Source organism: Cucumis melo, chromosome 8, assembly GCF_025177605.1.
Source record: "Cucumis melo cultivar AY chromosome 8, USDA_Cmelo_AY_1.0, whole genome shotgun sequence".
Classification (NCBI taxonomy): Eukaryota; Viridiplantae; Streptophyta; class Magnoliopsida; order Cucurbitales; family Cucurbitaceae; genus Cucumis; species Cucumis melo.
Genome location: NC_066864.1, coordinates 28329435 through 28343380, shown reverse-complemented (window position 1 = coordinate 28343380; position 13946 = coordinate 28329435).

Sequence of the window (13946 nt, the reverse complement as noted above, 5' to 3'; positions counted from 1 at the left end):
TGGATGCATTAAAGGCGATGTTTGGGCAACCACAATGGTCCCTGAGACACTAGGCAATCAAATACATTTACACTAAGCGTATGAAGGAGGGAACCTTTGTTAGAGAACATATCCTGGACATGATGATGCACTTCAACATTGCTGAAGTAAATGGTGGTGTCATCGATGAGGCTAATCAAGTTAGTTTTATCTAAGAGTCTCTTCTGAAGAGCTTCATACTATTTCAAACAAATGCGTCCTTGAACAAGATAGAGTTTAATCTGACAACCCTTCTTAATGAGTTCCAGTGATTCCAGACCCTTACCATAGGTAAAGGAAAACAAGTGGAAGCAAATGTTGCTACCACAAAGGGAAAATTTCAAGAGGATCGTCCTCTAAAACAAAACTAGACCCTTAAAACCAAAACCTCAAATAAAAAAGAAGGGAAAGGGGAAGACTCCCAAACAGAACAAGGGAAAGAAAGCTGCAGAAAAAGGTAAGTGTTACCACTGTGGCCAAAACGGGCACTGGTTGAGAACCTGCCCAAAGTACCTTGCTGAGAAAAAAGCAAAGAAGAAAACACAAGGTAAATATGATTTACTAGTTGTTGAAACATGTTTAGTGGAATATGAAAATTCAACTTGGATATTAGATTCAGGAGCCACTGACCATATTTGCTTCTCATTTCAAGAAAATAGTTATTGGAAAAGGCTTTCAGAAGGCGAGATCACTCTCAAGGTTGGAACAGGAGAGATGGTCTCCGCTGAAGCAGTGGGAGACTTAAAGTTGTTTTTTTGGAAATAGATATATCATACTCAAGAATGTCTTGTATGTACCACAAATGAAAAGAAATTTAATATCTATTTCTTGTATTTTAGAACAAATGTATAAAATATCTTTTGAAATTAATGAAGCGTTCATTTTCTATAAAGGTATTCAAATATGTTCTGACATACATGAAAATAACTTATATAAGTTAAGACCAACACAAGCAAATTTTTTCTTAAATATTGAAATGTTTAGAACAGTCGAAACTTAGAATAAAAGACAAAAGGTTTCTTCTAATGTCTATTTATGGCACTTGAGACTTGGTCACATAAATCTCAATAGGATTGGGAGATTAGTTAAAAGTGAACTTCTAAATAAGTTAGAAAATAACTCTTTACCTCCTTGTGAATCTTGTCTTGAAGGAAAAATGACCAAGAGATCTTTTACTGGAAAAGGTCTCAAAGCCAAAATTCCTTTAGAGCTCGTACATTTGGACCTTTGTGGACCAATGAACGTTAAAGCTCGGGGAGGGTACGAATATTTCATTAGTTTTATTGATGATTATTCGAGGTATGGTCATGTTTATCTAATTCATCACAAGTCTGATTCTTTTGAAAAATTCAAAGAATATAAGGGTGAAGTTGAGAATGAATTAGGAAAAACAATAAAAATACTTCGATCAGATCGATGAGGAGAATATTTGGACTTACGATTCCAAGACTATTTGATAGAACATGGAATCCAGTCATAATTCTCTACACCTAATACGCCTCAGCAGAACGGTGTATCAGAAAGAAGAAACCGAACCTTGTTAGACATGGTTCGCTCTATGATGAGCTTTGCTCAGTTGCCAAATTCCTTTTGGGGATATGCTTTAGAAACAGCTGTCTATATTTTGAATAACGTTCCCTCTAAAAGTGTTTCAAAAATACCTTATGAGTTATGAAAAGGGCGTAAAGGAAGTTTACGTCACTTTAGAATTTGGGGATGTCCGACACACGTGTTGGTACAAAATCCTAAAAAATTGGAACATCGTTCAAAATTATGCATATTTGTAGGATATCCAAAGGAATCTAGAGATGGTTTGTTTTACTATCCTAAAAAAAATAAAGTATTTGTATCAATAAATGTCACATTCTTAGAGAAAGACCATATCAGGGATCATCAACCTCGCAGTAAATTAGTGTTGAATGAGATTTCCAAGAGTGATACAGATAAACCTAGTTCATCCACTAAAGTAATTGATAAAACTAAGATATCTGGTCAAACATATCCTTCACAAGAGTTGAGAGAGCCTCGACGTAGTGGGAGGGTTGTTAATCAGCCTAATCGCTACTTAGGTTTAAGTGAAACTCATGTTGTCATACTTGATGATGGCATAGAGGATCCATTAACTTATAAACAGGCAATGAATGATGTAGATCGTGGCTAATGGATCAAAGCCATGAACCTCGAAATAGAGTCTATGTCTTTTAATTTTGTCTGGACTCTAGTAGATCAACCTAATAACGTAAAACCTATTGGTTGTAAATGAATCTACAAGAGAAAATGAGACCAAGCTGGAAAGTACAGACTTTCAAGGCTCGACTTGTGGCAAAGGGTTATACCCAAAGAGAAGGAGTGGACTATGAAGAAACATTATCTCCTGTTGCCATGCTTAAGTCGATTAGAATACTCTTATTCATTGCCACCTTTTATGATTATGAAATTTGGCAGATGGATGTCAAGACAGCCTATTTGAATGAAAATCTTGAGGAGAGTATCTATATGGCTCAACTAGAGGGGTTTATTAAAAATGGTCTAGAACAAAAACTTTGTAATCTTCAGAAATCCATTTATGGTTTGTAGTAAGCATCTAGATCATGAAATATAAAATTTAATACTGCAATCAAATCTTATGGCTTTGAACAAAATGTTGACGAACCTTGTGTTTACAAAAGGGTCGTCAATTCCATTGTAGCATTCATAGTATTATATGTAGATGATATTCTACTCATTAGGAATGACGTAGGTTATCTTACTGACATCAAGAAATGGCTAGCTATGGAATTTCAAATGAAAGATTTGGGAGATGCACAATATGTTCTTGGAATTCAAATTGTTAGGAACCGTAAAAGTAGAACACTGGCCATGTCTCAAGCATCTTATATTGACAAAATGTTGTCAAGATATAAAATGCAGAATTCCAAAAAGGGTCTGCTGCTATACAGATATGGAATTCATTTGTCAAAGAAACAATGTCCTAAGACACCTCAAGAAGTTGAGGATATGAGAAAATTTCCCTATGCTTCCGCTGTGGGAAGTTTGATGTACGCAATGTTATGTACTAAACCTAACATTTGCTTTTCAGTAAGGATGGTCAGTAGGTAACAGTCCAATCCTGGACATGATCACTGGACAACCGTTAAGAATATTCTAAAGTATCTTAGAAGAACGAAAGACTACATGCTTGTTTATGGTACTAAGGATCTGATCCTTACTGGATACACTGATTCTGATTTCCAAACGGATAGAGATGCTAGAAAGTCTACATCAGGATCAGTATTCACTCTAAACGGAGGAGCAGTAGTATGGAGAAGCGTAAAACAAAGTTGTATGACCGACTCTACAATGGAAGCTGAATATGTTGCAGCTTGCAAAGCAGCAAAGGAAGCAGTATGGCTAAGAAAATTTTTAACTGATATGGAAATTGTTCCAAATATGCATCTGCCAATCACTTTATACTGTGACAATAGTGGTGCAGTTGCAAATTCACGAGAACCTAGAAGCCATAAACGGGGAAAGCATATGGAACACAAGTACCATCTTATAAGGGAAATTGTACATCGTTGTAACGTTGTAGTAACCCAGATTTCTTTTGAGCAAAATATTGCTAATCCTTTTACAAAGGCCCTCACGGCTAAAGTGTTTGAGAGCCACCTACAGAGTTTAGGTCTACGATGTTTGTAAAATAGGACAAGTGAGAGACTTAATGGGCATAATGCCCTAGTTTGTAATCATATGTATTATTCTGTCTTATGTTTGAATTCGAACATTTTCATCTCACTGGGTGTTTTAGTCCAAGCGGGAGTTTGTTGGAATTATTGTCCTAAAACTCGTCGTTTGTAATTTTTTTTCCAATAAAGTCGTTATTGAAAAATTGAATATTACATTCTTAAATCCAATAAACATAGATCCCAAGGCTATTTTTTAGTAAACTTGAACTTTATGTAGAGACATAAACATGGATTAAGTTCGAGTAAATAGTCTGAATAGTCTATAGTATATGATTAAAATTTGGGCGCTTTATTCAGAGATACTATGGATGCGGCCCACTTTGTAAATAATACAAACGATGTAATCCTGAATCGTTCATGTAGAGACATGAAAGAGGGGGCATCATATGTAAAAGGTTTACATAAGACAGAACCATGAAATAGTCACTTTTACGTAATAACGTCGTTTACTGTTTAAAACTGACTATCTCGTTTATTGATAACCTAGGTAACTTAATCTTAATCCTGAGCTAACTATGAACTCCTGTTCACACCATATTATCCTTAGATCTGCATAGGTGAAGGCAACTCATTAGCGTTGGCCCAATAAGCCTCCCATTTCAAAGATAAGATTGGGTGAATAGTTGGAAACATAGGGTGCAAGACGAAATTCACTTCTACCCGCTTTAGGGTTAGTAGATAGGTTGTTCCCTTAAGAACTGAATCCAAGTCTTGAACATAAGGGCCCCAACCTCTCATTGGCCTGAGAGGGATTCGATTTATAGGTTGGACCTTAAACCAAATTTTCAATAGTGGATCAGTGGGACATAAGGAAAAAGATGTAGTCTCAGGGGTAAAAATGGTATTTTGACCCAACTGAGGTTATGAACAACCTGTGAAGGATTAACCTACTGATCATGGTTATATCAGATGGATAGAAATATATCTATAGTGAGGGGAGTGCAGCTACAAGACTTTAGTGGAATGACTCGATAGTTAACGAATGTTGATTAGCTTAGTCTAAGGGTTTAGTCAGTTAATCTCAGATCGTTGGAGCCCATGATCTATAGGTCCATTAGGTTCCCCTGCTAGCTCATATAGAATTAACTTAGAACAACATGTTGGAATAATTCAAATTGTTCGAATTAGGTAAAGAGAGAGAAACCGACGAATATATGTGATATAATTGTCAGTTATAGGACTTTATATTCAAATGTGATTTGAATTTCAAGAAAATGAATGCGGATTCATGCTCTGAAGGTCGAAATTAGTCAAAATTGACAAAATAGTAAAAAGTCAAAATGTTGACTTTTGACTAAAATGGTCAAATGACCATTTTGCCCTTGACTAAAATTAATGGGAATACCAAAAGTCCTACTAAATGGAATGGTGAGTAATTACACTAAATGTTAGTGGAATACAAAGTGTTGAGAAATTATCCAACTAATTACATGCAATTTTGCATGTAATTAATTTATAAATAGTTCTTCTTTTTCAAGCTGAAGAAGTATTGTTTTTGGCTAATTTTTATCAAAACTTCATTCCATATATCTCTCAAAATTCCTTCATTCGACGGGTACCACAACCCGATTCTTAGTCCAGAGTATAGTAGGTGATCTCTAGTGGTAGTTTCGGGTGTGTGATCGTGAGAAGATTTGGAGCATCAGAGAGCTTCAAAGGTAAAGAATTTCTTTTAACCTTAATCATTGTAATTAGGGTAGTCTTAAGCATGTTAATTACTAAAGTGTTTAGTTGCATATAGAGTAATTTATTTGATCATGTTTCCGCTGCGTTTGTATGCTTTCCTTCACGGATAAGGGGTCGCTATTTCAAAAGCACTCCTCCACGAAGACCGTATCGCCTTCCATCGAAGAAACCTCAGGTAAATGTCTCTAAAAGCTCTTATTTGCATGTGCATGCTGAGTTTATTGCTGAATGTGTTGCGGAGGATGTTGAAACTGCGCCAAGTGTATCTGAGACTCACACTACCTATATGGATTTCAATGAGCGTGATGATGTTCCTTTAGCTAGATTGTTGAAGAAAGGGTTATTTTCCAATGTTGTCCCCGCTAAATCTGTTGATCCTATCACATCAACTCATTCTCATGAGAGCTCTTCCTATAAAGATATTTTTGTTCCAACACCTAGTCATTCGCCTACGACAAATGAAGGAGCTGGTCAATCGGGTCCATCTCCACTGGTTAAGTCATCGATTCAGGTCGATGCTTCTGTTACTGATCATCGTTTAGTGCCTGATTCTAATCCTATTGATAAGACTACTGAGAATGTGGGAAGGAATGATGTTCCTGTTGATGAGTCTATTATTATTGATGCACATGTTGAATCTACTAATACTTGTGCAACCGATACTATTGAACCAGATGTTAATGATGAGCTTCAACCCGAGACTCAACAATCTCCTGGTGTATCTAGGCCAAAGGGAAAGAAGTTTCAGCAAAATCGACGAAATATTACTACAAAGACTAGAAGGAAGAAGATACCTTCAAACATTCCATCTGTTCCCATTGATGGAATCTCGTTTCATCTCGAAGAAAGTGTTCAAAGATGGAAATATGTTGTGCAGAGAAGGATTGCAGATGAGGTAAATATTTCTGATAAGCATCATTCTTGTTTGAGTATCATGGGTCTTATTGAAAAGGCAGGTCTCTTTAAGACAATATCAAATGTCGGGCCCTTCTATCCTCGATTGATTAGGAAATTCATTGTAAATTTTCCTTCTGATTTTAATGATCCCAGTAGTCTAGACTATCAGACAGTTCACATTCGGGGTTTAAAATTCAAGATTAATCCTGCAGTAATTAATGAGTTTCTGGGTAACAATGTCAAACCTAACTCTTCGCATCAAACCCATCTAATGAAGTTTTGGCTTCTGTGTTATCTGGAGGAACTCTATCTTCTTGGCCCGTGAATGGAATTATTCCAGTTGTATCTCTCAATGTAAAATATGTCATTCTTCATAAGATTGGTATTGCGAACTAGTTTCTGTCTTCACATGCCTCCAGTGTGTCTGTTGCCTTAGGAACATTTCTTTATTAGATGTGCAATGATGAAACTGTAGATATCGACTTATTTATATACAATCAGCTTCTAAGGCATGTGGGAACTTTTGGTGTTAAAATACCTATTGCTTTACTACGGGTTTTCTCCTGCTTACTAATTCACCTGAATGTTGCAGTCCTAACGACGCTTGATGCCCCTAGACCTGAACCAAAGACTTTATCTCTAAGTTACAGACTCTTTCAGGGAAGTCATGTTCTAGATATAGAACATGACATGCAATCTTCAAGGGATCCTCGTATTTTTGACACAGAAGATTTGGATGAGGGTGCTGAAGGCTTCTTTGTTCATCAAAACTTAGCCTCTAGAATTGTTAATACACTTACAGCTGAGTCTCGCGCTCTCTCTACTTCCATTAACTTGTTCTCTGAACGGCGGGTGGAGGTTGATTTGTTTATTCGCCACTTGAAAACGTTGACTCCTTCTACTAGTACTGGGAAGCATGGTCTTGAGTGATATTTCTTTTCGATTCAAAGGGGGAGTAGTAGGGGCAGGCAGAAGAAGTTGGAGTTGGTTAGGTGAAGCTGAAGCAGGGCTGCTGTTTGTGTTGAAATTTGTTTTAAGTTTTCTTTTCAAGTTGTTGTTGAACCAATGAAAGTTAGTATGTTGTTTAATTTCTTTTGCTATGATGTTTAAAAATTAATGAAATGAAATGATGTCCTAGTTAGTATGTTATTGGATGAATATGGTGTTGAATGTGTTGGTATTTGATGTGTTGATCTAATAATCTGTGATAATTTGCTGTGTTGCTATGCGGTTGAATATGGACGCTTGCTGTCTGTTGCTTCATGAGAAGGTCTGAGAAGTGTTGACTTGAACCAGAAAAGAAATCTCTTTTTTTTTTTTTTACAAAAGGGGGAGTTTGTTGGGATTTTGTCAAAAGGATTTTATGAGATTATCTTTTTAAGTGTTAAGATATTTAATTTCTAATAGATAAAAGACCCTCCTTTATTTTAGGAATCTTGCATAAATATCTTTGTGAAATTATTCTTGAAGAAATATATATATATATATATATATATATATATATATATATATATATATATATATATATATATATATATATATATATATATATATATATATATATATATATATATATATATATATATATATATATATATATATATATATATATATTGCGTGTATGTTAGGCGTGGGCGAGCTGAAGGATAAGAAGGATTTTTCTACTGAAGATCGGTTGAGAGATTAATCGCAGAAACTACGAGCATAAAGAAGGTAGTGTGATCTTTTATCTATGGTATCAACATGTTGATCTAAGATGATTGTGATGATGAGTAAGGTGAACAACGAAGCAGTGATCGAAATGGTCACTGTAAACTTCCGAAGAGCATGAAGACATCGCCGAGTAGATTCGCTCATACATTTAGGGGGAGCTTGGAGTCTGAAGCTAATAAGCATGTTATATAATCATATAGTTGAACAGAGATCATATGTTGTATAGATGTATATTGACTAGGAGTGAATCATAATAATATTACTCATCAAAGCTGTGCGCAGCTCTCCAGACGTAGGCAACATTGACCGAACTGGGTTACCAAAGTTCCTTGTGTTATTTTCTTCTACTGTCCCTCTAGCTAATACAATTGTTAATTACTTTAGAATTAACTAGAGGTTTATTTGATTATCTCACACTGCTTTTCAATATCTACAAAAACTTGCAACAAAAATATTAGCAAAGTATGAAACTCAAATCCTGTATAAATGATTTTTATAATACTAATAATTCTTAGTCCCATCTCAACTAATTTCTCTACACAAATTGTCACACCAAAAGGATCGCTTTGAAGCTATGTACGGAATGACTAAAATAAGTAAATGGAGATCAAGAGTAAATGGAGCTAAAACGGATAAGTGAGAAGCCTTAAGAACGAACCAAACCAAAAGAGGCAAAATTATAAAACTGCCACTAAGGAGGCACACTAAAACTAGTAGCTGTGTAATTTTAGAGCGCATGGGTTCTCGATAGGCATTTTGGAAAGAGTATTTGGCGCATAGGCTTTGCATCTTAGAGCCTAGGTGCTTCAACAATTTTCTATATAAAATTCACGGAGGCGGAGGAGACACTCAAAATTCTTATTTCTCTACCTTTCTAGCACCTTTTAGGTTAGATTTGTTTATTTTGAGGCTGTAATTAAAGGATTGGAGCTTCCCTCTTCCTCTTGTCTATAGATTGTTATGATAAAAGTTTTTCTAATTTTTTGGAGCAAGAACTGACGTAAATTTTTTTTTTTTTTGAAGTTTTTCTTCACTAGACTGAATACATATTTTATTTATGTTCCTTGAATTTTGTTTAATTTAGATGTGTATGGAATGACTCCTCTATCATGGATGTATGTCTTAGGTATAGATGTTAGGCTTGCGTGTTCTTTATTTGTTCATCTAGCTTGAATAACTCATGTATTAAAAGTTGAATCATGTATGCTAAGTAAGCTTTCGATGGACCTTGGATACATGCTAATTAAACCTAGGTTCAAACATAGAATGGTTGATTACTGATGGTTAATTTCTAGTTAACTATGGAATCCTAGAAATTGATGTGAAGGTTTGATTCTATAAGGATACTTTTGAATCACGATAGTACTTAGGGATTTAGTTTAATTTGAATCTTAGTCTTTAATTTATAATTACGGTACTTTCTTGGTTTGACCCAGCGAGTTAATTGTCTGTAGCATCAATGAGCTTGATTAGGTTAAGTAAATCATTGTTCACGTGTAAATTATACGCATGTTCAATCAAGAAAAACTTGACAATAAAAAATTGTATAGGAATCGCTCTTGCTCCTAAAACTAGATTTTCCAACGTTTTAGATTACATTTATCTATTTGCTTCTATTTTCGCACCATTGTTTATTCAATTTATCTAATTCCACACAAAACCCTACCCTTTTTGTTGGGAATAATAATTTTCATTATGAGTTAGAAATAATAATTTTCATGTAAAAAATATTTTGGATGATCTTTTGCAAATTGAGAAGAAAAATAAGAAAACCCAAATATTATGCACTTATTTTCAAAATGTCGTGTTACCATTGACGTGAAGACAAATAATTCAATCTATTGGTTAGAACTCTAATTTGAGATTTTATACTTTGATTGTCAAATGTGGATGTGTAATGGGTTTTGTGATTGTTGATCATCAAATACAATGGTTTTTTTTTTTCTTTTTCTCTCTAAGTGATGATATTTGTATGATTTGTCCACATTTGAATATCAAACAATGATTCTTCAGATCATAGAAATCAACGTTTAGATTTCAAACATATTGATGATATTCTGGCTTTGAATCATTGAGATTTCTCTAACTTGTTTTTAATTTTTGATATATATGATACGTACTTGATAAATATATAGTTGGGCATTTCATGAGTAGAAAATTATCTCATGATACATTTGATAGAGAATCAAGTTTTTGTATATTTGGGTAATGATGTTCTTGATTTGTTTCAAATCTCAATTCAATTTTTTTTAAAAAAAATCATATTTTAAAATATGTTGGTTGGTAACTTGTATCTTTTTAATCTTGTTGAGCTTTCTCGGGTTGATTTTTGCTCTTGGGTTGATTTTTGCTATGGGTTTGATTTTCCTATAGTTTATGCTCTAACAATGTTTCTAGTTTTTATATATGACATGAGAATTTGAAATTTTTATTTCATTACTATATTTGAGCATGATATATTCAACACACGTTTGATAAGTATATATTGAATATTTCATTGGCAAGCATATTGGTTCATAATTATTGTATTGTTGTTAATATCATGAATAAAATGCTATCGTGATGAATTTGAGTTAGTCAACAAAATGGTACTGTTGAATTTTAGATATATTACGCACCTAAATATTTAGAACTGTGGGGTGTCTAACTAAGGTAATATATCTTGTGTTCAAGAAATCTCTGGTTTGATTGAAAACCTTTGACTATGCTTATTGATTATGCCCACAATAGTGTTGTATATAGATTTACATGTTTAATTGATAAATAAGTTTGTGAATATTGAGATGTTGTTGTGATCTACTTGAGCATGTCTATTAGCATGTTAGCATGGGTAGAAATAATATTTCGTGTATGTTGTATTTGACAAAGTTTATGCATGACTTTCATCATGAATTGTCAAGTTTGGTCGTACAACATTATTTGCATATAACTAAAGGTTGCTAGTAGTATGAAAATATGCAAATTCATTGTTTATAAAGCTCATAAGATTTTATGGAAGTTTAAGATATTGTCTAAGCTATTGAATATGTGATATCTTATAAGGCATCGAGACTTATACCCTAAGGTGTCTCTAAATTAAAGTGGTATCAAAGTCATGTCGTTTTTGGTTTAGTCTTGTTGAAATAATCCTAGGTCAAAAAAAGGTGTAATGGAACCTTAAAAAGTAGTCATAGTGTTATCCATGGTTGAGCTCTATTGAATAGAAGTATGCTCTAGAGAGAAGTTAGCCTAGATAAAAGTTATGGATGTCTATTTTAGGGAGGTTCAGTTGGAACTTTGTTCAAGGGGAGGATCGTTGGGAATGCGACCAAAGTCCTACAATAGATAAGAAAATTGATCATAAATATACAGGTGCAACTTATTAATGTATGTATGTATGTATGTACATACATATAATGTATGTATGTATGTATGTATGTACATACATATAATGTATGTATGTATGTACATACATAGATATTGAATCAAACGTGGAATTTAGAATGTTTCGATTCTTATTCTCATTTGACTAAATTAGCCACTATAGGAGCCTTAAAAGCTTTCGTTGTTGTATATGGTTGTCTAATACATCAAGTGTATGTAAAAGTGATATTCCTCAATGATAACTTGAAAGAGTCAAATTTCTTTATTGTCTTTGACTAGTTCTTGAAAGTATGACGAGGAAAAATTTTTAAAACACTTTAGTAAACAATATCATGAGAAGTGAATTTTTGATATATGTGTTTACTAAAAATTGTTTGAAGTTGATTGTGTGATTATATGTTTGTATGTTGATGTGAAGGATTTATGTGGTACAAACATAAATGTTAGTAATGCTATAAAGTTATCACATTTTGAAGCGAAAATTTTATGTGAGACTAATGTGATGCGCTTAAGTATTATTGAGAATGCTTTGATTTATGTCAATCACACACTGAATACAAGACTTGTTATTGCATATATTGTGAGAATATCGAGTATATATATACACATAATCCTAATTAAGATTATTTTATTGCTCTTCATCATTTATTAAGATATCTTAAGGTTACAATAGATTTTCGGTTTGCATTTTAACAATTGTCTACCATACTAGAGAGATAGTGTATGCAAATTGGGTAACTTAGAATGCCGAAGTAAGCCTTACCAGTGGATATGTGTTCTTAATGAGAAATATATCATTGTATGGGGACATTAGTATGAATGACATAGAAGCCTAATGGGAGATGTACCATTATGGAGGGCCTTTAACCTTTATTGAGATTCATATGTTATCATAGTTATTGCCAAGAATAGTGTGTTATGGCAAAAGAAGTTCACCTGAAACATGGAGCTATGAAATGATTGTTAGATGAAAGAATTATCTTCTTGAAATATGTGAGATTTGAGAGGAATATTGTAGATCATCTCTCTAAAGGTCTAACAAGGAGAGTAATTCTAGGATTTTCAACAAGTATGAAACTCAAACATTTGATGGTCTATAGCCCTCTATTTAGGTGGTCTATTGTGATAAACTTGATGGTTTATACCCTTTTCAAGGTGGTCTATTGCGATAGGCTTGACGGTCCATAACCTTTTTTTTTTTTTTTTTGGTCTATTGTGGTAGATTTGATGGTCCATAGCCATGTGTGGGTAGTCCTTAAATGGATTTGATGGATGAAACTAAAACCTTTGGAAATTCCATAACCTTTCTTTGGGTGGTCTTGGTCTAGACTTGATGGATAACTGTAAAATCTGCATAGCTCAGTTTTAAGCGGTTTGTCTTTGACAAACTTGATGAAGCTGGCCTTAATATGGACTAGTTGTGAAGTCTTCATAGCTCAGTTTTGAGTGGTCTATTGTGATAGACTTGATGAAGCAATAAGCGTGATTGTGAAGATGTGGTCGCCTTCCATGAAAAAGTTTAAGGATATTTTTCTAGAGCTTTCATGTTGACCCAAGGTTCTTTGTGCATGACCTTAAATAGCGCAATTTTGAGTTGTCTATTGTGATAGGCTTTATTGCGGAATCGATGGAAAACTAAGAAGTAAAATGTGTTGTGGGAGTCTTAACCGTAGTTATTGAAAGTTCAAAAGGTAACTTGCTTTCTTTAATTAGATTGTTGCCCCACCTCACTATGCATCAATTCAAATAGAAAGATATTGATGTTTAAGTTTATACTATTTCTTTCTTTGCTCAAAGAAGATGTTTTATTACTATTTTAACTAGAATGCAATGGTAGTCATTCATGGGGGATTATTAGGAATGACTATCATTGTACTGTTTTATAATTAAGGTTTAAGTTGGAAATAATAATTTTCATTATGAGTTGGAAATAATAGTTTTCATTGTTTAATACATTTTATTATTTAAGAACTATTATTCTTTATATATATATTAAAGAAAAGATTTGGTGTGAGGTATCCTTCTTCTTACAAAAAAAAAAAACCATAATTTCCTTCTTTGAGTGATTTTCCTTTAATTCCACTCCTTACTCCTGCAAGTGCACGCTTGAGTAGGAAAAGTTGTGTTAACTTTGGAAAGTAATAAGTATAACCGATTTAGTACCGAAGTTGCACCAAATTTTGCTTTCAAGACAGTGGTTCGGCACGACACAACAATGATGATCAGTATTTGTTTTTCCAACACATACCATGGAGATGAATATTATCTTTGTTAAGAAGAATGAATTGTCATCTTAGGTTATAAAAGAGACGACATTAATATTGAACTTAAAAATTAACAAATTTGCTTTGTTATGACAATTCCTTTTCATTTTGTTCACATTCCCACAACCTTTTTTTCTCCGTTGAACCTCTTATTTTTCTTCCCATTGCTAGCTACCTTTGATGATTGAACTAAGCTACATTTGATACTTTGAACTACTTTAAGCTTCAAAGTTTTGTGACAAGCACCATACCAATGCATTAATCTTATTGTTAGCAGATC